Below are 22,960 nucleotides of genomic sequence, written 5' to 3' on the forward strand. Positions count from 1 at the left end.
GTGCTAACAGTGTGGCCTTATACAGGTTCAGGATTTGCTTCCTAAAGCATGCTGGCCACTCAACGTTTGTAGAGTCTATCCTTATGGGAAAACCAAGAATAGATGCCCTAGGCCCGCAGCAGGCCAGGGAAGAGAGCAACGAGGAGGTGTGGTGGGATCCATTACCAGCACTCCTAGAACCCCCACCCACCCGTGCTCAACAAGTCAACAATACAAGCCGCTCCAGGGGACATTTCCTGGGGAATTCCGACACAGGATTATTTTCCGCCATCCAAAACGTCAGAGCAGAAAATCATTTCTGTTGAGTGACATGAATGTTGAAATCGTGTCAACAAATAACAGACACAGTGAGTAATGGGGAGACCATTTGGTCACAATGACTTGGGGACGAGATACAGTTACAGCCAACTGTTGAGGGATCGTTCACCACGGGCTCTGCTTCCACAGCAGGAGGCAGGTATAGGAACTTAAAGGATGCAGCCACACTTAGTCTGGTATATGGCTGTCAGAATACATAATATACACTATACACATACTACACACACCGAGTACTACTATGTACTATATACACAGAGTACTACGATATACTACACTATTGGGTGGAACAAACCTTTAGAACTATTTGCAGGGGTAAGCCAAATGATTCCTCCCAACTTCAAAACCTTGAGGCCTGCTTGCTTGCCGTCAAAAAATGGATGTCGCAAAACTTTCTACTCCTTAATGCAGATAAAACTGAGATGTTAATTGTTGGCCCCCCAAACCACAGAGGCCTGTTTCAGGACATCTCCCTCAACTGTGATACCCGTCATGTATCCCAGAGCTCCACCATAAAAAACCTCGGAGTCATTTTTGATTCCTCCCTCTCATTTAATGCACATATAAAAAATTTCACCAAAATTGCATTCTTCCATCTTCGTAATATCGCAAAAATACGCCCCATTTTAACTCTTGCTGATGCTGAAACCCTGATTCATGCTTTTGTCTCATCACGTCTGGACTACTGTAATGCACTTTTTTCAGGCCTACCTAATTCAAGCATCAAAAATCTTCAACTCGTGCAAAATGCGGCTGCACGGATACTAACTAGAACTCGAAAATTTGATCACATCACACCAGTTTTGTCCGCCCTACACTGGCTTCCTATCCAAGCCCGTTCTGACTTTAAAGTGCTACTCCTCACCTACAAAATTTTTAATGGGCTTGCACCGCTCTATCTATCCGATCTCATCTCCCGATACTCGCCCGCTCGTGCTCTGCGCTCACAAAATGCGGGGCTTCTATCGACCCCTAGGGTTAAAAAGAAATCCGACGGCCACAGAGCCTTTGTCTACCGCGCTCCCTACCTGTGGAACAAATTACCTGCCGTCATCAGGGGCGCCTGCTCTGTCGAAGCTTTTAAATCCCTGCTTAAGACTCATCTTTTCTCTCTCTCCTTCAACCTACCCTGATCTCACCTGGTCGGGGACTGACCTTTAGATTAATCTGTGTAGTTCAGTTATGGTACAGGGTACTACATGGTACCACTGGGTAGTTTACTACAGGGTAGTTTAGTTAGGGTACATGGTACTACATGGTACTACATGGTACTACAGGGTTCTACATGGCTCTACATGGCTCTACGTGGCACTACAGGGTACCACAGGGCACTACAGGGTACTACATGACACTACAGGGTACTACAGGGTACTACAGGGTACTACATGGTACTACATGGCACTACATGGCACTACAGGGTACTACAGGGCACTACGGGGTACTACATGGTACTACATGGCACTACAGGGTACTACATGTCTGCTCCTTTGCAGCACCACAAACATGGGAACTCTCTAACTCTTCCCCCCCCCCCTCTTTTCCCGTGACGAAGGCCGGGAGGTTGCGACCCCCTCTGCGTGCCCCCCTGTCTCCGGAGGTCTCGTAGTGGTGACCGGAGTGCCGGATGTCCCGCGATGATGTCGGGGAGTTCGTGACCCTCTCTGCACCGCCCCTATCTCCCTGTCTCCGGCTGTCCCTGAGCAACGACCGGAGTGTTAAATGTCCCTTGACTAAGACGGGGAGGACGTGACCCTCTTTGCGCCGCCCCTGTGCCTCAAATAGATTGCTATCAGCTCTATCTTTAATCTTTCAAAATGTTCAGTTGCTATCGCTATTAGCTCTATCTTTAATTTTTCTAAATGTACAGTTGCTATTGCATGCACTCATCTGTGTTCCACTACACACATGAGTGCATGCTTACCAACTGTCCGTCTGCAACACTACTATCACCAACATCTAAGAAGGGAGATCCCCCCTTGAATGGCCCTTCTAAGGTTTCTCTCCTCCACACTGCCTGTGGAGCTTTTTTCCCCTATTGTTAGGTTTTAGTGAGTTTTTCCTTACCTTCGCGTGGGGTATGTCTGGGAGTGCTTGCATTCTTTCATTTATTTGCATCCATCTAAAAATGTTTGCACCTTATGGTGTTCTTGTTCTGTTCTTGACTTATTGTTATGTTTTCTTCTTGACTTGTTTAAAGAAGATCTGTACGGCCCATGGGGACATTAACGTGTGTTGTTGGGCCCTATAAATAAATTTGATTTGATTTGATTTGATTTGGGTGCAAACTGGTCAAGAGTTATTTCTATGTACAATTTTATTTCATGAAAATTACCATATGTCGAATTATGGGATTTCAGCACCACAACACACATAACCATTGCTGCTGTTCTCTAATGCAGCCATCAAGCTTAAATACTCAGTGGTACTCAGACTTGGTCAACTCAGGAGCCACACCGACAAAAACACCCGTTTCCTCAACAAAACAATCAAGATACCAATAGGAGATTTACAAGGCTACTGAAATGTATTACTGTTACCATGGCAACCTTAACTATTGATACATATGGCAAAGATCACAAGCAGTGTATAATAATTGTCATTATGGTTTCCCTGAGTCCTGAGAGAGAGCATGTTGGGTGTTTTCACAAAGCAGACAAATGCAACTCATCTTTGAATGTCTTGTGTGAACTCTATGTGCTTTCATAATTTATTATTATCATTTTAGCTTCATGTTAGCTTTCTGGAGTGTGTACAGATGCAGAGTGCGACCCAAGATTGGTAGTTTGTTCAGAAGGCAGAGGATAGGGTGTCAGATTTTCATCGGTTGGTGCCAGTGGTTGTAATTAATTACCCTGCATGATTATTTGCATTTTGTTCCCTATTTACTTTGGATTGTTAGGCTAAACGTGAACTTGCCAAGCTAATGTTAGCTCTGGCCAGCGACCACCTGTAATTAATTAGTAGGGATGGGAACCGATTCCTAGAATCGCATGCCTCTGTGACTATCAATTCCTCTTATCGATGCAATGTTTTTCCGACAGTTGCGCATTTTAAAACAATAACGTTAGCGCCACGCATGCAGCCATAGCAGACTATTTGATTCCTTGACTGTCTATCACTGTGTAAATATTCTCCCATTTCATCCATTTTAGATGATGACAAATAGACTGAGGCTGCAGCTAGTGGTTCTCGCGCCCCCAGGAAAATCCTTTCACGCTAGCACAGCAGGGTAAAATGACTCAGGAAAAGGTGAACGAGTGCTTATAAGTTCCAGGTTTTTTTCCACGCTGTTTCTATGTGCAGTGAAAACTCCTAGCTAAATAACCATGCTCATTGCTCAGACAGAGAGAGAACACAGCTGAGCTGGAAAGGGTGGGGGCGAGCGGGGCTCGGGAGGGAGCCGTCTCTCTCTCCCTACCTCTCTAATGGTTCAATTAATGTAGCAAAACTTTGCACAAGGAGCCCTTTCTGTGTGTGTGTGTGTGTGTGCGTGCTGGTCTTCTGAAAGACCAGATGACATCAGAGGAGTTTGATTTACTGTATTTACTGAGGATTGCCAGATAATGTCGACATCTAACTCTAAAACAAATCCATTACATATATATTGTTGGTGCTCCTTACATTTTGGTGGGTGCTCCTAAATTTTTGCTGGTGCTCGCAACTTTTTGAAGTTGGGAGCACCAGTGCTACCAAGTAAATAGATTAAATTAGTTTAAGAGAATCTCAAATACATTATTTTATTTAAGTGTATAGTTAACCTCTTAAGCCCGGAGCCCTATTTTCTGAAAATCCGCCTAAAATACATACCTAAGTAGGGCTGCAACGATTAGTCCACATAATCGACGACGTCGATCATAAAAAGTCGTCGCCGCCCTAATTGCACTTTTGTTGCAACCCCAGTTATCCCATTAGTTCCCCCAAACTTACTGTCGGTCTGTTATGTTAAGCTAAGAAGTCTGCTAAGAGCCCGGAAAAGGAGCCGCGCCCACAGGAAGCAGAGATGGAGGGTGTGACAGAAATAATCGTTAGATTAGTCGACTAATCGAAAAAATAATCGACAGATTAGTCAACTACCAAAATAATCGTTAGTTGCAGCCATATACCTAAGTAAATGGAAGATTGCTCCACTTCTACAAGGTCCATTTGCATGTTCTTGGTATCTAGGGACATCTATGGACCTCAGTGAATGTATTCTCAGTGTCAGAAATATTGTGTCTATTACTAGGCTTGCTTAAATTGTGATGAAACAAAAAGGAGAATATGAATTATGATTTTTCTTTGCATCTTTGACAGTGAATAACACCATGCAAAAAATGACCAGACATAAGAAACTGAGCTCGTTCAGTACCTTCTTGAGATCACGTGTACAAAATATCTAAGGAAATGAATAAAGGGAACATGATTAAACAGAAGGTTTTGTAGATACAGTACTGAATTCTACCATCCGGACCCATGCCATTTGAAATATTATTATAGAATATAGAATATGAGGCCTATAAATGACATTATAGCCAACTTGCACACTATGAATCGGGCCAAATCTCCTCTTTCAAAGTTCAATTTGGATTTAGTATCACCAGGCGTGCATGAAGAACAGATAATGAAATCTACTGTATGTACAGTAGGTTTTTTATTCTTGCAACAGCTCCGCCATTTTTAAACTGATTTCAAATCGGATGGTTGCTAAATGCTCAAAATAGTGGAGACAAACTAACTGCGCTCCAATATATGCCAATAACGTTCAGTTTTGTGGTATATAATCCAGAGTAATAAGATAATAATAAAAAATTCATAAGCAAGTGTTATGTACCATGAGCCTGATCACTCCTGTGTCACTGGGCATACAGGTGAGGGCTGCTAATTAGCTAATTTCTGCCGATTGGTTTCCTGCTGGCAGGTTAAAACCAGCCCTTCAGTCACACATGCAGGTCTGTCTGTGGCTAGAAGGAGAGTTGTCACGTTCTTCTATCCTTTGTTCTTTAGTTTGTATCGGTATTTCATTGTTAGAGTAGTCTTTTTGGGTTAAACACGGGTTTTGGTGTCGGTTTTGCACATAGGTTGCGTGCCTTTGAGCCAGGGTCGTAACAGTTGGGCGCTCGTGGGGCGGCTACGTGGCGTAGTGGGCAAGGCGCTCGCCACAAATGCGGAGACGCTGGGCTCGCCTGTTCGAGCCCAGCGCTCCACATTGCTTTCAGTTTAGCTGGTCGTTCATACTAATACACATTGGCCGTATTAGGGGGTGGGAAACTGATGGGTGGGGATCGGGCGTTGTGGACAGCGACTCCTACAGGTCGGTTGGTGCGCCTGCGCAGTAGAATCAGGAAGTGTCGGGGGCAGCGTGAGCCTCCCACGCGTTACTCCTCGCCACAGAGATCGAGCTGCGCAGGTGAAAAGATGCGACTGCTGTTACCTCAATTACCGGAGGGGACTTGTGCTATGTATGACTTAGTCCACATTGCAGCCGGCTTGTGGGAGGCAAGAAACAGCGTTCGTGACAGGGGAGGGTTGAATTGGATGATACGAAATTGGGATGGGAGAAAATATAGAAAATGGGAGAAAAAGTGGATCAAAAAAACAGTTGGGCGCTCGTCCGGGATATTTACCCCTAGAAATTGTTTGGTGTTTTTGTTTTGTTGTTTTGCATGGTGTGTCGTGGTGCTATAGTGTGGGTGTTCGTTACATGTTGTGTAACGTGGGGGCTTGAGGCGTTTCATCAAACAGGTGAGTATGCCCTTATTTTGTTTATAATTTGATGTGACTACTTAATGCTGTTAAAATATATAGTTTAGTGCACACCACATGTAGGTAGGGACATTATTTTCTGGTTGTTTGTTAGCTTCCTGTGCACCACATACTCCTGGGGCAGTCAGAGAAGTGATTAGCACCATCTACTTGTCTTGTACCATACCATGTACTGGACGGGTGGATGGTCAAATATGATCTTTGGCTGGTAGCAGGTGTGGTTGAAGAGGGTTAGGTCTACAGGGCATTAGCTTAAGGGTAGGTAGGATAGGGGGCCAGAAAACACAGGTAGTGTGGTAGGGCCTGATTTAGTGTTTCTTAGGGTAGACATGTGGTGGGCCGGTTTTGACTGCAGTTTAGAGGTAGAAGCGTAAGTAGTCGTATCAGGTTATGAGGGGCACCTGTTTGAATTTGTTTGTTGTATTATTTTGTTTGTTTGGGTGTTTGGTTAGCCTACCTGTTAGCATCTGACCTCCTGCGCGTATGACACAGACACATCTATTTATTTCAGGGTGGTTGTTTTTTATTTAATTTTTTGCAAACTAGAAAGGTGCGCTCAGTAGAGCACACATTTCCACCGCGTCTCCTTATGGTTATTAGTATTGGCATTCTTTATGGTTCTTCAGTGGTTCTTCGTGGTTCTTCAGTGGTTCTTCAGTGGTTCTTTAGTGTTTCTTTAGTGGCTCTTTGGTGGTTCTTTAGGTAGATTGTGTGTATGCTAGGGTGCTTTTGGCAGCTTTTTGGTCACTCTATAGTGAGCGGGTTGTGGCGCTGGTGCAGTAAAGATGGCTTCCATTAGGGATTTTGTTGATCGCCCTTCGCATGACATGTTGGAGAGGTTTTCCAAAGAACAGCTTCTGGAGCTTGCTGTGCACTACAAGGTAGAGCTTACTGCCAGTGAGAAACGTTTGAAACCAACTGCCTTGAGTGCTTTGAGGGTTTTGCTTGTTAGGGAGCAGGTGCTTGCGGCGAGGGTGGAGGAGCCTACTTTGTCTGACGCGTCTCCGCTACTATCTGGTGCGGAGGGTGAGTGGAGGCTTAGAGAGTTGGAGTTTAAGGAAAGGCAGCTGCTACAAGAGCGTGAGGAGAGGAGAGAGGAGCGTGAGCATGAGCGTGAGCTTAAGGAGAGAGAGAGGAAAGAGGAGCGTGAGCTTAAGGAGAGGAGAGAGGAGCGTGAGCATGAGCGTGAGCTTAAGGAGAGAGAGGAGAGGAAAGAGGAGCGTGAGCTTAAGGAGAAACACATGTTGCTGGAGCACGAGCGTGCGCAGAAGGAGCTTGAATTTAAGCATGCTGCCTTACAGGCGGGGGCTCTGCAGTCAGAGTCGCGTTCCGGTTTTGATGTAGGCAAGAATATTAGGATGGTGCCTCCTTTTTTGAGAAGGAGGTGGAAAGGTATTTCCCCTTTTTGAACGGGTGGCAACCACATTGAAGTGGCCTGATACAGCCAGGACACTGCTGCTGCAATGTGTTCTTGTTGGTAGGGTGCAAGAAGCCTACACTGCTCTGTCCGTTGAACAAAGTGCTGACTATGAGCTTGTTAAAGCTTCCATATTGAGGGCTTATGAGTTAGTCCGCGAGGCCTATTGTCAGCGTTTTAGAGGTTATCGCAGGTCGGAGGGACAGTCGTATGTTGAATTTGGAAGAGAGAAGGAGAACCTGTTTGACAGGTGGTGCACCTCTCAGAAAGCAGAGTCAAGAGAGCAGCTTAGACAGTTGATTCTCCTAGAGGAATTTAAAAGATGTGTTCCTGATACCGTTTCCACTCATCTAAACGAGCGTAGGGTATCGAAGATAGGCGACGCTGCTGTCTTCGCTGATGAGTTTGTGTTGACACACAAGTCTGTTTTTGTGGAGGACTACCGTGTTGAGTCCAGGGATAGGCGTCCTGTTCAGGGGGGCCGTTTCCCAAAACCTGTGTCTGCTGGTCAGTTAACTTCACCTCCTAGGCGGGGTGGTTCTGCTGGTGCATTCCCAGAAGGGATTATATGTTTCTACTGTAAAGAGCCTGGTCATATCGTTGCTGGGTGCCCGGTGCTTGAACAGAAAAATTTCAGAACGGTGGCTCTGGTAGAAACCATATGCAGAACACCTATGCCAACGTTAGAGGGTGATGGAGAAAGTATCAAAAGTGTGGACAAAGAGCTCGAGGGTTCCTCAAGATTTATGATGGATGGATTTGTTTCCCTGACTAATGCACTAGAGTCCAAACAGGCTATAACAATTTGGAGAGATACCGGTGCTTTTCAGTCCCTCATTCTGGAGGGGATTTTGCCGTTTTCAGAAAAGTCTTCTTTGCATTCCGGTGTCGTTGTTCGTGGCTTTGGAGGTGGATTTGTGGATGCACCTTTGCATGAGTCACACTCAATTCTCCCTTAGTATCAGGCAATGTTGTTGTGGGGGTATGTTCTCACATTCCCATAAGAGGGGTGTCCTTCATTCTAGGGAATGATTTGGCTGGTGACAAAGTGTTGGCTATTCCAGTTGTAACTCCCATTCCTGTGGTTTCTGAGGTCCCTAATAAGCTGCCACAGAAACATCCAGGAGTGTTCCCTGTGTGTGCTGTGACACGGGCGATGTCAAAAGACAAAAGTGATGTTGTTGATACTTCGACTTGGGACATTACACTTAGTGACACATTCTTTGTTGAATTGAAAAGTGTACCTGTTGAGAATTTTGGAAAGCACACTGTGGATGTACCTCTGCATAATGATTCTCTTGATTGTGCCTTTGTGTTAGGCCCGGTGGTGAAACCAGAGTTGACATGCGTGCCGGAGAGGCATGTGGCAGGAGATGATCTGGCAGCGCAGTGTCTCAAGGTCTTCCCAGCCTGTATGGTGGCTGAGGCCACGAACTAATTGGAGGATGAGTGTGGGAAGGATGCTATGAGAGATGCTGTTGATTCATGTGACACCGTTCTAGTTGAAGAGGCTACTAGGCCTGACTTAGGCTGCCAGCCTTCCCACAGTAGCTCTATTGTCCCTGATGTTTCACTTGTGGGCAGGGATGGTCCCAGTATGTCAGTTGATGATTCTGACATTGATTCACGTGTCCACACTGATTCTCTGCCATGCACTAGGTGTGATAGTCAACCTAGTTACCTGTGTCCTGTGGAGCAGGAGCCGCCTTCGTGACCTGGTCTGTTGAGTGGCAGCCATTTTGATCAGGACAATGTTATTTTGTGTGACGCCATTTTAGATGGTGTTCCAGACGCTTTTGTGACTGACGTATTGCCATGTTCCAGCGACGGTGGGGCTGTACCTGAGGCGGTACATCCTACTCTGGATGTTCACGGTTTGCAGTATCCTGAACTGCCAGTGCCAGGTGGGATGGATATGGGCGTGGTGGTGGTATCAGAGATCTATGGTTTTTGTTTTTCTGTGTTCTGTCCTGTTGAGCGCAGTGAGATTAGTTCTCAAATTGATTTTGGTTTGCAGTCTATTTTTGACAGGTCGGTATCGGTGGAGGGGCCTGTTGAAAGGGAGCTCATATATGATACGGTCTTGGTTTGTCGGCGGGGTCCTAAGTCTTACGCCTCAGGGGAGGAGGCGCCTGCCCCACTGCAGCCATGTACCGCAGTGGCGGAACCTTTTGTGAGGTCTAGCTTGCCCGAGAGTCGGGACAGGGTTGTTTTTTGTTTTACACAACATTGGCAAATGTTCCACAGTGGGGAGCATACGACACGGTTGGTGGTCGTGTTCGACAGGGGCCGGCCCGTTATCGCTGTTGTGGTAGTGGCCCTGACAACTAAATGGGTCACAGTTTTTTTTTTTTTTTTTTTTAATGGGTTTGATATGTAGTGGTTTGGTGGGGGAGGTGTTATGTACCATGAGCCTGATCACTCCTGTGTCACTGGGCATACAGGTGAGGGCTGCTAATTAGCTAATTGCTGCTGATTGGTTTCCTGCTGGCAGGTTAAAACCAGCCCTTCAGTCACACATGCAGGTCTGTCTGTGGCTAGAAGGAGAGTTGTCACATTCTTCTATCCTTTGTTCTTTAGTTTGTATCTGTATTTCATTGTTAGAGTAGTCTTTTTGGGTTTAACACAGGTTTTGGTGTCGGATTTGCACATAGGTTGCGTGCCTTTGAGCCAGGGTCGTAACAGCAAATCATTTGTTTGAAGGGAGCTAGAAGCCTTTGGGAAGTGTAGTTTTTATTCATTCAGCGACGGTTGCTTTTTCAAAATGGCGGATTTTCGCGATCAAAACACATTTCAAAAACTAAAATCTCACTAACTACTTTAACCTATTGGTAATAGGGGTGGAACGGTTCACAAAATCCACGGTTCGGTTCGTATCACGGTTCGGTATATGTTGTTTTTTATTAATTAAAAAGAATTACACTCAAAATACCATACATCAGCATAAGATAATATAGCCTACAAATAATCCAACTTTTCAGTTATTCTCAAGGATGTAGTCATGCAAAAACTGAAAGAATGAGGCAGTTTGACATCAGGCACATTATTTTGACAGTGACCGGGAGAGATTTTGGTACAGCAAGAGGGGAGGCATTGCTGATTTAAACATGCTTCTCATTTATTTGGTAAAAAAAAGGTTTACAGCGGTTTGCCTTAAATAATGTTTGGCACTCGACTCCCGGAGTCAGCATTGCCTGCGGCTTGGGCCGATCGTCATACTAACTCGTTTGGCTGAGTTAGCGCGAGGGAAGTCGTGGGTGGTAATCTGGCGTTGTGGACAGCGACACCTACAGGTCAGGTCTGGGCGCCTGCTCAGCGAAAGGCAGGAAGTGGTGAAGGCAGCGTGACCTCCCACGCGTTACACTTCACCAATGAGAATCCTCGCTGCCAGGTGAAAAGAGAGCCACTGGCTGTCTCCGCATGTGTCGGAGGAAGCATGTGGTAGACTTCAGGGTTCCCTTGTACTGACCAGTAGGGGGAACATGCGCACAACTACCAGGTAGGGGAGGGGGGGGATTGGCGTAACGCCTAATTGGGATGGGGAGAAAAACATCGAAAATCAGGCGGAGAAAAAGAGGATTACATTTTTTTTAAATTAAAATTATGGCACACAAAGATCGAACTGACTGAAAAATATAGGCAACATTTGTCAAAGTATTAACTTAGTGCAAACAAACAAAATAATTAAACCTTTCTATTTTTGTGGCCACATTATAGACAAAGGCCATCAACATAAAGTATGCATATGCTCAACCAGCACTAGACTCTTATCAAAAAGGAAAAGTCACTGTGTTATTTAAAATAAATAAAACATGTGTACTAAATATATATTTACTTTTTAATTGCATGAAACATTATGAAGTATTCTCTTATGCCGCTTTTCACTGCATGGTACCTAATCGACTCGCTTTTGCTTTTTGAGCGTCTTGGTAGCCGTATTTGAAGTGACGTCACACAAGGAAGTAAATAGTCAACACTGCAGTAACACGGCGTTGGAACCTGGAGAAGCCCTGATGATATAATATAAACCAACAAACAGCCAATAAATGTGAAGTTATCTTTGAACCTCTGTTGTCAAGCCTCGTCAATATACGTGACGTCTTGTGTTGAATATGTTAACTTGTTTTCACTGATTGAACATTCGACAACAATAAGAAGAATCTTACCGTTGTTATTCAGTCATGTTGAATTCTGATGTTGTGCAGCTCCACATGCTTGGGGTTTGGGGATGTGATTTTGGTTCAAGGCAGGTGATAGTATACCTCTGTGTCTTTCAAGGCCTTCCGAATCCAGGTCCAATTTACTTTGCTCGCCTTTCATTGGAATCGAAGTCAAACTAAAAAAGATTTAAAAAATATATATATATATAAGAAAAACAGCCCCCAGTCTCTAATGAATTGCCTGTAATAGGCTTAATTTGAGTGGGTTTTCTAGTTAATTTGGGTGGGTGGGTTTTCTAGTTCATTTTGGTGGGTAGTGGGTTTTCTAGTTCATTTGGGTGGGTAGTGGGTTCATTTGGGTGAGTTTTCTTTCCAAGAGGCGCGACTATAACAGTAACATAATAATGGCAATTCACTAGATGGCCCCATTTCTTATTGATGAATGTTCATTTCAGCTATGAAACTAATCTCAAGCCAAACCAGGCTAATTACATATTAAGCAGTGTTTCTACAACCTTAATAAGGCTCTGTGCCCTCTGTGAAAGAAAGTTTTAACTAAGCTTCCATTCTACAGGCTCCATTCAAGAAATGTAGAGGTTTTCTTTCTTTTTTTTTTTATCCACTTTTTCTCCCATTTTCCTCCCATCCCAATTTCGTATCATCCAATTCAACCCTCCCCTGTCACGAACGCTGTTTCTTGCCTCCCACAAGCCGGCTGCAATGTGGACTAAGTCATACATAGCACAAGTCCCCTCCGGTACTTGAGGTAACAGCAGTCGCATCTTTTCACCTGCGCAGCTCGATCTCTCAGTGGCGAGGAGTAACGCGTGGGAGGCTCACGCTGCCCCCGACACTTCCTGATTCTACTGCGCAGGCGCACCAACCGACCTGTAGGAGTCGCTGTCCACAACGCCCGATCCCCACCCATCAGTTTCCCACCCCCTAATACGGCCAATGTGTATTAGTATGAACAACCAGCTAAACTGAAAGCAATGTGGAGCGCTGGGCTCGAACAGGCAAGCCCAGCGTCTCCGTCATTCGTGGTGAGCGCCTTGCCCACTACGCCACGTAGCCGCCCCAGAGGTTTTCTTTCTTTAATCATTAATTAATTGTATTTATATAGCGCTTTTCTAGACACTCAAAGCCTTTTACAATGTCGGGTGGAAATTGCCTCCTTCACCACCACTGGTAGCACCTAACCTTGGGCTACGCAGACTCAATGGCTACCAAACAATGGCACATCACACTACACAATGGCTGAACGGCTCAGGAGACAGGGATTGATATCAGTCAATTAAGGGGAGACCACCCACCTAAAATACAATTTCTGATTTTGGGGCAATTTTGAGATTTTTGTATAATGTTGCCCCTTTACATGTCTTCTTTCAAACTAGTGAAAAGAAAATGTAAAAAAAACACTTTTAGTTTCTTATTTTGCTTAATTTTGCATGATTGCGTCCATAAACGTGCACATATTGAATGGGGAACTGCTTCATTTGCATATATAAACATAAAATTCAGAAAACTTGTAATATATTTTTTCTTAGTTTATATGTACATAACAAACTGGGAAAGTTTCAAAGTGATATCTATTCAAATATTTGTTTTGCCTATTAGGGGGTACAGTAATCGGTTGTGTTGTTTGTTACTACACTGTTACTACTACTACATCATTATTATTATGTTATGTTGTTCAGTTATCAGGCATGTGTTTAGGTTGTCTATTACTAATGGTTTGATTGGGTGTTGCGTTTGTAAATAGCGGTTTAAAAAAGAATTTATGGCATTATACAATACAGAACTTTGAAGGTGTTTTCCCAAAGGGTAGACATGTACCATTTCCCTAGCATCCACACACACACCAAACTTTCCACCTTTATTCATATCTATATCCTGCTTCTTTGTGCTAAAAAGGGTTTGTTGATATGTCATAAATAGCCTGATTTACAGACAATACAAAACTTTAAAGGCGTTTTTATCAAAACGAGATTTTATGAGTTGAGTTTGTATTACACATAAAACAAAAAATCTCAATTTCTCAGGTACCTCCACACACCAAACTGGCCACGTTTCCTCCTATCCATATACCACAACTTTTTGCTAGAGGATTTTTTTATATATCACTCATCCAGATTTTTAGAACATTTTATACAAAGAATTTGTGCAAAAAAAGATTTTTTTTATGACTAGGGGCCGGGGGTCAAAAAAGGTCATAAATTCCTGTTCGGGTAGCATATAAAAAAATCCTCGAGCAACGGTATTTAATGTAGTAACATGAAAAACCATGAGAAAAATATCAATATATCATCAATTTTTTCTAAATTTTGTTTGGGGTAACATGCAAAAAGGGGCCATTTTGAATAGACCACACCCCCTTTTTTCCCTATCTAGGGGACTCTGAGCAAATTATACTTTTCATATTATGCATCATCTGTATTATCTGCAAGACATCGCCACAACTCTCTGCTATCTCCACTGCAAGCAGCGTCTCTGCATGTCTGACTGCTCCAATGTCTGTGTGTCTGTCTACTCTGCTTTGGTCCAATCACATTCCCCCACCCACAGTCTGCGAATCAGAGGCAGAGTAGGGCGGGTCTTCACGGAATGCATGTCGTCTCTTTCAGCGACCTGGGGGAGCGCGGCTCAATGTGAGAGTAGTCGTCGGAATCCGATGTTTTCTACTACACTTAGGGATGGGTACCGAATTCGGTACTTTTGAGGTACCGAACCGAAACACGTCGGTACTACCGAGTATCGAATCAAGTGAGAAACCAAAAAAAAAAGAAATTATTTTATTTTTTTACTTTTTTTTTCATGTCAACGTTCACACGCACAATATATGCTTACCTAGGATTTGACTTGATTCAACAACAAAGCAGTCGGAGCAATGACAAGCCGAAAACTGTCGAAATTGTAGTTATTTGAAGTTTGGATTTTTTTTTTACGACTGAGGTAGGTAAATTAAATTTCTTGAGACTAAGGTTAGACTAGTGTATTCCTGGCGTTTTTTTATACGTTTTTGACGACGTTTGATGTCCTATCTACACAGAAATGCGTTTTTTGGCGTTTTTTTGTGGATACGGCTGAAACGCAAAATTGTGTTTGCGTTTGGAGATACGCAAAAAAAACGCTTCGACAACAGCGTGTAGTCAGCACGGAGCAGTTGTTGCGAAAACGCCCATGCGCAGTAGATACCATCTGCGTGCCCTTCCGGTGACAACAGTGTGTGTGTTTGGGACAGAGCTCCGTGTCCCAAATCGCTTCAGCTACCATGTGTTGTCAAGTTATTGTTATAAGGACCCCAGTCCAAGCTACAACAGTCTGCATTCCCTTAACAATTGTTTGTATTGAGCCGTATTGTATTGTACCCATATGCAATATGTTAAATAAAGTTTACAACCATTCATTCTGCTAGCATTACCGATTGCATGAGCAGCTGGCTAACGTGAGCTATCAGGATTCAGACCCTGTTAGCTCAGAGTTCCTCTTTCAACTTAACAAGCATTAAACAAAATGGCCCAGTCATCTATTCACCTTTGTTTAATACACACAGCGTTGTCTCTAATGTTATCTAACTACTGATAGCTCGCGATATCATCAGTTTTGGTGCTGGAAGTAGCGTGAGCTAACGTTAGCTTCTAGCCACAATGCTATATTGTTATAATGGCATACTCCATTGACGTTAGCATGCAGCTAACAATGCTACCGATCGTTTTTTAGACTAAACTATCCGCTCTTGGTGGTCACTTGTGTTGATGTTAGTTTTGTTTCATCAACAAATGACAGGCAGAACACACAGTGAATGTATCCGTTTTGTTTATTGCACTTTTATTAGGCTTTGCTGAAAAATTATTGCTGCATTGAGTAAATAGGCAAGATGGTGGCGCCCATAGGTGTCTGCCTTGTTGACATTTTCTTTGCTGGAGCTACCAGGAAGTGTATTGGCACATTCAAGTTCTGATTGGTTGAAATTGCCTTCATGTTCGCCACCTACTGCCACCTACTGATTTGGCAGTGTACTACATCAGTGTGCTCAGGTGACAAAAACAAAAAAAAAACGAAAGTGTGACTCGAGGCGCAGGACGTCGCGGCGAAACGCGTATGACAATGAAACGAAAATGAAACGAAAGGTGTAACCGCAGCCTAAAGTACCGAAAAAAGGTACCGTTGGGTACCGGTATCGATTCACAGGTACCGGTACCGGTATCGGTTCAAATGTGAAAGGTACCCATCCCTAACTACACTTAATGGCTGGTCGTCCAGCCCTATGAATTCCATGACTTTTCATTGTGATCGCCTTAGCCTTCTGACTATCACGGTTATATGCACGGGTGCTCTCTAAAGTGGTTTGCGTTAGCGGCCGTTCTGCCTAGGGCTGCACAGAATTTTTTTTACATTCAAAGCTTCTATTGAAGTTTTCAAATGAAGCTTCGAATGTCTGTCATCATATTTTATGATGTAATCATAAAGAATAAAAAAATATATATATTTCTTTATTAGTGCTGTCAGGTGATTAAAAAAATGTATCTAATTAATTACAGGAATTGTAATTAATCTAATTAATCGCATTTTAATCACATTTTATGCCTGATATTCTATATTCTATAATCATATTTCAAATTGCATGTGTCCGGATGGCAGAATTCAGTACTGTATCTACAAAACCTTCTGTTTAATCATCTTCCATCTATTCATTTGCTTAGATTTTTCAGGTCTGGTCAATTTGAGCATATAATGTTATTCACAGTCAAAGATAAAAAAAAAAAAAAGATTTATTGATATTCTCATTTGGTTCATTACAATTTACTCAAAATTAAATTTTCATTCAATCAATCACCGCGCAGATTGATTGATTGAATGAAAATGTTATTAACAGATTGCAGAATGGGTACAATACAGTACGGCTCAATGCACAATTGTTAAGGGGATGCAGACCAGAGAAAGACTTTCGTCTTGTTTACATCAGGGTCCCCCATTTTCAATTCATAATGAATTGTAAGTAAGGGTGCAACTTGCTCTGTGCAATCCATTCTTTGTGGATCTAGCCCACAGTATTTCTGACACTGGAAATACATTCCCTGAGATTCATAGATGTCCCTAGAATCAGATACCAAAAACATGCAAATGGACCATATTAAAAAAAAGTCTGTAAATGTGTATTCCACATCTTATGGAATGAATGATATAAAAAAAATATTATATTTTTTTTAATTAATTTTGAGTTAATTTTCATAACGCGATAATTTGCTGTGTAATTAATTAAAGTTAATCTGATTAAGATTAATCTGATTAAATGAGTATTTTATTTTTTTAATGAAATCAATTTAACAACATCCAATAAGGGCACGGTTGGTACGAAAGTGATGGTGACGTCTTGATGGAGCGCCGAGCGCCAAGCGGATGCAGATAGGATATGTTTTATTAAAATTTGTATGACGAGTCATATACTATAATAGAATACTATAATTAGTGTAGCCTAATATTTATCTGCAACTGTGAAGAAAAATCCCATTGGTTTAAACAAAATGAATAGACGCTTCGAAGCTTCGAACTATTCGGTACAGCCCTATCTCTGCCTTTTTCTTTTTACTCTCCGCGGTAAACTCTCCATGCTCATCTGGGTGATGGGACTGGTGTCTTATTAAATTTGTTGTGTTGAAACGTTTTACATTGCTTCCCCCACAAGGTATTTTATCCTGGCAACATTGCAGAAGGAATTTGTTGGATCCGTCTCAGACACTTTGTAATAGTTCCACACCGCGGCGCCGACATATTTTAGGTTAGTTAGCATGCGACATTGCGACAATGACACCAACTCCGCTGAGAATTGGCTCATGTTTTTCGCGTCATCCGGACAATCGGCGTCTAGAAAGCATTATCGGAATTCCCCAATCTCAAATTTCTACTGAATATCGGCCGATACGGATTACTGGCCAATCGATTGCAGCATCCCTAGAAAATGTATGTATTTTTTACCTGTAGATCCAGCGCCAACAATATTGTTTGAGATTTTGTTCAGCGATCTGTTAATTATAGCGTTCGTGTAGACACACATCCTTTGACTCATAGAATTATCTCTCAAAACTAGCACTAGGTTACCCAGGGACAACAGTTGAACATTTGCCATTTGGCACATTTGCAGTGATATTGATTAATGTGCACTGTCTCTGTAAAAATGTTACCGGAAATAAATAAGTGCCTTGCTTAAAGGTACTTCAATGGTAGTAGCTGAGCGTGAGGAGAGCTGGTCATTCACGTCCCCAGCCAGTCCAATGATTCAAACCAGTAACGCAATGGTCATAGGGGTAGCGTAGCAATAGTCACTCATAACCCCTACTATTGTTACATATACATGTTTCACTTAAGTGAGATTGAACTGTCCTTTGATGAAGCAAGAGGGAGGCAGTCCACCAACATCAACGTGGGATCAAAGTGAAACATGCAAACTACACGAGTTCACCGGAGGGGAGTATGCCCCCACGTCGTTCAACTCAAGCCAGCTGAGCCAAGTTCTCACACACTCTTCTTCTCAATGCGCCATGGTGGTTATGTACTGGGGAGGCACACCTGATTACAGGACACTTCTGTCCTGGTGACTAAGAGGCATGAGGTCTTAGGAGGCGACAACCACACCAATAGGGAGTTCTGCCAGAGATACAGGCCAGCAATAGCAGAAGAGATCAGCCGTAACCTCAAACACATTTCAGCACAGATCCACTTTCCGGGGGGGGGGGGGGGGGGGGGGGGTTAGTGACAGTTCTGGCCTTGGCTGAACCCCTAGAGTTTTGGACTGCACCAAGGTTTTATGTAATGATCCACACCTCTTATTACAACAAACATAAATAATGTCAATACCAAAGAGAATGTTTTGAACTATAGGGCTACGGCAGATCAGTCATGATAAATAATGACGCAACATGAACCAAAATGAATTACTACCAAGTAGGGGTGGACGGTATAAACGGTATACGGTATGAATTTGCTCTACGGTATGGATTTTGACTATACCGTGTAACCGGTAGATAGCAATGACGTCATGTAACCACAGCGCGACTATTTCACTCGCATTTGCCCCTAAAAATAGATAGAATTAGTCATAGATAATAGATATGTGCGAACTGGAAAAAGTTATTTAGGAGGCTTCGCGTAGAGCCATATGGAATCCGCGATCACGGAATCGCGGACGGAATCGCGGAATTGAGCAATAAAAATGGAATCAACTATAAAAAAAATTAAAATAAATTTCATTTTTTTTTTTTTTTTTTTTTTATGTTGTGGGACTTGTACAGCACTTTGTTCAACTTTGTCAGTGCTGTAAAGTTTAAACCTTTTTAAATCTTAGACAAACTAAACACTTTGCTTTCATGAAATATTGTAAGCCGTCATTTGAGGCTTTATAAAAGCAGCACAATGAACACAAATCTGTCAGTGCCGAGTCTGACCTCATCTTAAATAACAAACAGCATTGCTTGTTGTAGTTAACAAAGAGAGGCAGAGTTGATTTTGCAAAAATATATATAATTTTTTTTTTTTTGTTATCGAATTTTATTTTTATATTCGAATCCCATGCCCATCGAACGAAGCTTCGAAGTATTTAAGACAGCCCTATTAAATGGACTGTTATATCTTATTCAATTGTGGACATTTATTCATTCCCACTTATTAGACATTATTTCTGATGGTAAAATGAGCGTACAAAGCAAAATACAGAATTCTGAAATATTAAAACGGAAAAAACGGAATTTGGAAAAAAATAAAATGGAATTTGGAAAAAAATAAAACGGATTTCATATGGCTCTAGCTTCGCGCAGTGGGCGTGCCAGCCCCTACCGCACGCATGTAAACACGGGTCTAGTAGTCTAGTGGGACGGGACACGGGAGGACGGCGGCGTCTCCCTGAACTAACGTTAGCTTAGCTACCGTTACAAAATGACCCAGTCAACTATTCACTTTTAGTTTAATACATGATGAGTGTTGTGAAGGATCAGATTAAACCGAATATATATATTTATTTATGGATATATATTTAATAGTATTTGTATATCGTTTGATATCCCTTGTATATTCCTTGTACATATACACTGAATATCCCTTTAGTCTACTAACAGCCCATAATAGTTTCATTCTCTCATTGGACAAGAACTTGGCGCCAGCAGCCAAGCCCCTTGGTTCAAGTTCAATCGTGCCGACGAACATGTCGTTACTAGCCCGGTTCCGCGTAGGAATACGTCTGGCGAAATACGAATGGTACTATTTGTTCACAGCGCATATATATATGGCGCAAGTAAAGTAGAACTTTCTTTTAGTCCCTTAGCCCTTAGTTCTTTACCCTCCAACCTAGTGGCAAGACGTTAAGCCTCACCCACGATACACGTGTGGTGCAGTATGGTCAACTTGGCCTCAGAATGGCATTGAGACATCGTGTGGATTAATAGTTGAATTGTCATAGTTTGGCACTATACCGTCGAGTGGGACGTATTTCTATTAAGTTAATAATAGTCTATTGTGTATGGTGCATCGTTCGGTTAGAGTTATACAGTGAGTAGTACCCCCATCGTTTCCTCGCGTTATCTAGAGTCTTAACCAGGCTGGGCAGACCACGTGTGGTGCTTTCATCCGAGGAGTTCTGGGCTAGGACGAGTGGACCTGCACATTGGATTACCTTACCCGGACGACGGCGAGCCCTACACGGCTTGGATTATCTACTTGCTTTGGGTGCTTTGATTTATGCCATGGATAACAGCCAACACTGGTGAGTGTTGGAACTACCCCCCGAGAGGAGTCCAGGTGAGACGGCGCTCTACCCCGAGTGAGGTCGCCTCACGTCTCTTCGTTGTGGACCGGCAGCTACCGTCTACAAGAGGGCCCAACTGTATTCATCTGTGGACCAAGGTTCTGTGGGCACCGTGTTCAGCACTCTGAATTCTCCCAAGAAATCGTTGGCCAGATGGGATATCGCCGGCGGCTCTCCTAACCCCCCCCCCTACTGACTTACAACCAGCAGGACCCCCCTTTAGTATATCCAGTTATAATCATTAAGTACCATCGCTATAGTTCCCTAAAGAACCAGGTTGTATACTTGCTTCCTGCGTAACCAGAGATTGGACATTCAATGTTGATTTGCCTACGAATACTCATTTGCCTTACAAGTGCATTCAAATCATAAATGTCATTAAGTGAACGTTGTATATACCCTTTGCTATATATTAAATATTCGACTTATACATTTGTGTGGACTTGGTTTCATGGTGGGAAAGTGTTCATCATATCTATATCATGTACTGTGTGGCCAGTAGTTAAAGTACATAAAGCGGTAGTGGTTTAATGATACCATACTTATCAATACAGTCAGGGAATTGTACCCCTCAGTTACAATTGGTCCTTCGAGCCGGAGGGTAACTAGTGTAATATTAATATAGTGTTATTAATATTGAAATGGCCTATGATGAACACTCCACGAAACGGTCCTCCTAACGTAGAACGTCCGCGGCGCAGACGACAGACACCTCAGTACTTAGAGGATTACGCTGTCAGTCAACTACCTAGCCTTCGACAAACGGTAAACGCGGTAAAAGTAGAAAGTAAAATTATGTCTGACCAGGGGAGGAAATTAGGCCACTTTACTCGCCAATTGCGAGTATTTTTTACGTTTGGCGAGTAATTCATGAAGAGCACTCGCCAGTCTGGCGAGTACTAGTAATTACAAAACAAAACAAAAAAATCATTCTGCAATCTGCTGATTCGCTCACTGACACAAACCGAACTCTGACTCCCCCCTTGATTCCTCCCATTTGCGCCACATAATAATCAGACCATAACCAATGAACATCATCGTTGTACAGATGCGCTCTAAGCTCCTCCAATGAACACTCGTTTTCTAGAAGATGCCGCCCATCTAGGGGAAGTGGACAGACCACTGCGCGCAGACCTACAAACTCCTGCCACCGGCAGCCGGCTTGACAACGTAGACAAACTTACAAAAACACATGAGTGGATGAAAATAATTGCATGTAGAGTCGTCGCTTTCGGATATCGGTGCGGTCTGACATGGGGGCGAACAACAGCACGCGACGCGTCTCCTTCGAGTCGGATGAGAATGACAAGTCAACCGGCATTAGCCGGCTAGCTACCTAGCATGTAACAAGCTACCATAACGCGCGTTCAACATAGTGGACGACTATACTGAGCGGCTTTGCTTAAATGCAGCCGAGTGACATTTTATTATTACCGGGTTTCCCAGCATATCACCACTCGCCCATATGCCCTTCACAACGGTGATGTTGTCATATTTGGCATTCAGAACACACCTGCTGAACCCCTAGCGTTGTCGATTCGGTTCCAATGTATTGTCATCTTACAGCACAAGTACAGTACAACCAGAATACATTTGGCATACAACCAGAGTGCAAATGTAACAAGTCAAGTTCAAGTTGTTTTATTTAGCTATTACATTACAGTGAAATGCTTGGTTCTTTCACTGCCCAACCCAGTATTGATTGATTGATTGAAAACTTTATTAACAGATTGCAGAATGGGTACAATACAGTACAGCTCAATACACACAATTGTTAAGGGGATGCAGACCAGAGAAGGACTTTAGTCTTGTTTACATCAGGGTCCCCCATTTCAGTCCTGTTTGCTTAATGCCTTGTCCACTTCCTCCACACTCCAATATGTTATGATGAATTGAAAATGGGGGACCCTGATGTAAACAAGACGAAAGTCTTTCTCTGGTCTGCATCCCCTTAACAATTGTATGTATTGAACTGTACTGTACCCATTCTGCAATCTGTTAATAAACTTTTCAATCAATCCCTTCAACCCTGCTCCTGTCAAACCTGCTCTTTCCATTCCCTCCATCATGTCCCCCCTTTCTGATGAATATTTCCTGCACTTAAGAGTCAGACACACATTCCTAGTAGTTGAGCTGTGATGAATGAAAACTTTATTTAACAGATTGCAGAATGGGTACAGTACAGTACGGCTCAATACATGCAATTGTTAAGGGGATGCAGACCAGAGAAAGACTTGTCTTGTTTACATCAGGGTCCCCCATTTTCAATTCATCATTCAGTATAACCTAGACCAGCCCAACCCAGCATCTTTCACTGCCCAGTTCAGCCCAACCCAGTCCAGAATAGTTCCCTCTTTCATGTTAATATGTGATTTAATGATGTAATATTTTGAAGAGTAGAGACAGTGTGATTAATTTACTATGATTGAAAATCAATTTAGACGAAGACGTACAAAGAAGTAATTATCACAATTAGCGATTTTTTTGGTCTGGTAAAAAATCTATTTGGCTGGTAAAAAAAATCAGATACCC

This window comes from Notolepis coatsorum (genome assembly GCF_963971535.1).
Source record: "Notolepis coatsorum genome assembly, chromosome: 20".
NCBI lineage: Eukaryota > Metazoa > Chordata > Actinopteri > Aulopiformes > Paralepididae > Notolepis > Notolepis coatsorum.